Source organism: Oncorhynchus keta, chromosome 30, assembly GCF_023373465.1.
Source record: "Oncorhynchus keta strain PuntledgeMale-10-30-2019 chromosome 30, Oket_V2, whole genome shotgun sequence".
Taxonomy (NCBI): Eukaryota; Metazoa; Chordata; class Actinopteri; order Salmoniformes; family Salmonidae; genus Oncorhynchus; species Oncorhynchus keta.
This window is the reverse complement of record NC_068450.1, coordinates 16440130-16442629: the sequence shown is the minus strand read 5'-3', so window position 1 is coordinate 16442629 and position 2500 is coordinate 16440130. Positions and strand designations below refer to the sequence as shown.

At 42.9% G+C, this 2500-nt stretch overlaps 1 protein-coding gene and 1 long non-coding RNA gene across 21 annotated transcripts in view; both read right to left on the bottom strand.

Annotated features, from left to right (window-relative positions):
• Positions 1-2500, bottom strand: part of LOC118382901 (actin-binding LIM protein 3-like) — a 111228-nt gene that overhangs the window by 29064 nt on the left and 79664 nt on the right. The window lies entirely within an intron of this gene.
• LOC127913936 (uncharacterized) overlaps positions 1051-2500 on the bottom strand; it is a 2851-nt gene continuing 1401 nt past the window's right edge. For 8 of the 20 annotated variants that reach the window (XR_008087326.1, XR_008087325.1, XR_008087327.1 and 5 more), the window contains 2 exons: positions 2434-2500; positions 1829-2157 (listed from right to left, as the gene is read on the bottom strand). The exon at positions 2434-2500 is cut by the window's right edge and continues 268 nt beyond it. This is a non-coding gene — a long non-coding RNA (uncharacterized LOC127913936). The other 12 variants (XR_008087321.1, XR_008087322.1, XR_008087320.1 and 9 more) reach the window with 12 other exon arrangements.

Below are 2500 nucleotides of genomic sequence, written 5' to 3'. Positions count from 1 at the left end.
CACGCACACATGCACACACGCACACACACACAGAACATGAAAGACATTTACGCATGAAAACCCAATGACAGGGATAGCGTGCTGCATACTGTAGAGCATGCTGACAGGACAAGCCCTACACTGACACAACACACACTGTACAGTGAACATGTGACTGACTGCTGACTATGTACTGCAGGGTCAGACAACTCCCTGAGATGACCTCCAGCTCCACAAAGCAGTGAGAGAGAGAGAGAGTGAGAGAGAGAGAGAGAGAGAGAGAGAGAGAGAGAGAGAGAGAGAGAGAGAGAGAGAGAGCTTACTCTGTGTTTTGCAATCATCCATCACCCTGAGCAAAAAGGTCATGGATTACGAGGCCAGAGCTCAGAGAACAAACACTGTCTCTACGTGTGTTTATGTGCATGCATGTGTAATCTAATATTTCCAACAGCAGTAGTGACTCTACAGGACAGTTCAGAAAAGACAAGTTGCAGTCCAAACAGAGCACACAGTCACACACACACCGGCTGTGTTCCAACATAACATACGGACATAACAAGAGGACCTCGGTAGCAGTGTAAGGTGAGGTCAGGTGTCAGGGTTCAGGGGTGAGTGATGAGTGGAGTATGAACCGGTGTCTCCTATCTGTATTGGGTAGGGCCACAGTGACGGTCACAATTATCTCTCCTTCCTCCCAAAGTGTGCACTTGTTCACTTCCCTTCACTGATTTAACATGGTCCATTCACACCTGCACAGTCGTGAAGAGGGCATGACAGTGCCTCTTCCCCCTCAGGAGATTTGGCCCTCAGATCCTCAAAGAGTTATACAGCTGCACCATCGAGAGCATTTTGACTGGCTTTTTCACCGCTTGGTATGGTAAATGCACCGCCCTGGACCGCACGGCGCTACAGAGGGTGGTGCGGACTGCCCAGTACAGTAGCCGAGCTCCATGCCATCCAGAACCTCTATATTAAGAGGTGTCAGAGGAAGGCCCCAAAAAATTGCCAAAGACTCTATCCTGATGCCACTTTACCCTCCTTAATGTAAATATCTACCTCAATTACCTTGTTATTATCTATCCTGATGCCACTTTACCCTCCTTAATGTAAATATCTACCTCAATTACCTTGTTATTATCTATCCTGATGCCTAGTCACTTTACCCTCCTTAATGTAAATATCTACCTCAATTACCTTGTTATTATCTATCCTGATGCCACTTTACCCTCCTTAATGTAAATATCTACCTCAATTACCTTGTTATTATCTATCCTGATGCCTAGTCACTTTACCCTCCTTAATGTAAATATCTACCTCAATTACCTTGTTATTATCTATCCTGGTGCTTGCCTACGGAGCTGTGAGGGGAACGGCACCTCAGTACCTCCAGGCTCTGATCAGGCCCTACACCCAAACAAGGGCACTGCGTTCATCCACCTCTGGCCTGCTCGCCTCCCTACCACTGAGGAAGTACAGTTCCCGCTCAGCCCAGTCAAAACTGTTCGCTGCTCTGGCCCCCAATGGTGGAACAAACTCCCTCACGACGCCAGGACAGCGGAGTCAATCACCACCTTCCGGAGACACCTGAAACCCCACCTCTTTAAGGAATACCTAGGATAGGATAAGTAATCCTTCTCACCCCCCTTTAAGATTTAGATGCACTATTTTAAAGTGACTATTCTACTGGATGTCATAAGGTGAATGCACCAATTTGTAAGTCGCTCTGGATAAGAGCGTCTGCTAAATGACTTAAATGTAAATGTAAATGTCAATTACCTTGTTATTATCTATCCTGATGCCTAGTCACTTTACCCTCCTTAATGTAAATATCTACCTCAATTACCTTGTTATTATCTATCCTGATGCCTCGTCACTTTACCCTCCTTAATGTAAATATCTACCTCAATTACCTTGTTATTATCTATCCTGATGCCTAGTCACTTTACCCTCCTTAATGTAAATATCTACCTCAATTACCTTGTTATTATCTATCCTGATGCCTAGTCACTTTACCCTCCTTAATGTAAATATCTACCTCAATTACCTTGTTATTATCTATCCTGATGCCTAGTCACTTTACCCTCCTTAATGTAAATATCTACCTCAATTACCTTGTTATTATCTATCCTGATGCCTAGTCACTTTACCCTCCTTAATGTAAATATCTACCTCAATTACCTTGTTATTATCTATCCTGATGCCTAGTCACTTTACCCTCCTTAATGTTAATATCTACCTCAATTACCTTGTTATTATATATCTACCTCAATTACCTTGTTATCACTTTACCCTCCTTAATGTAAATATCTACCTCAATTACCTTGTTATTATCTATCCTGATGCCTAGTCACTTTACCCTCCTTAATGTAAATATCTACCTCAATTACCTTGTTATTATCTATCCTGATGTCTAGTCACTTTACCCTCCTTAAAGTAAATATCTACCTCAATTACCTTGTTATTATCTATCCTGATGCCTAGTCACTTTACCCTCCTTAATGTAAATATCTACCTCAATTAC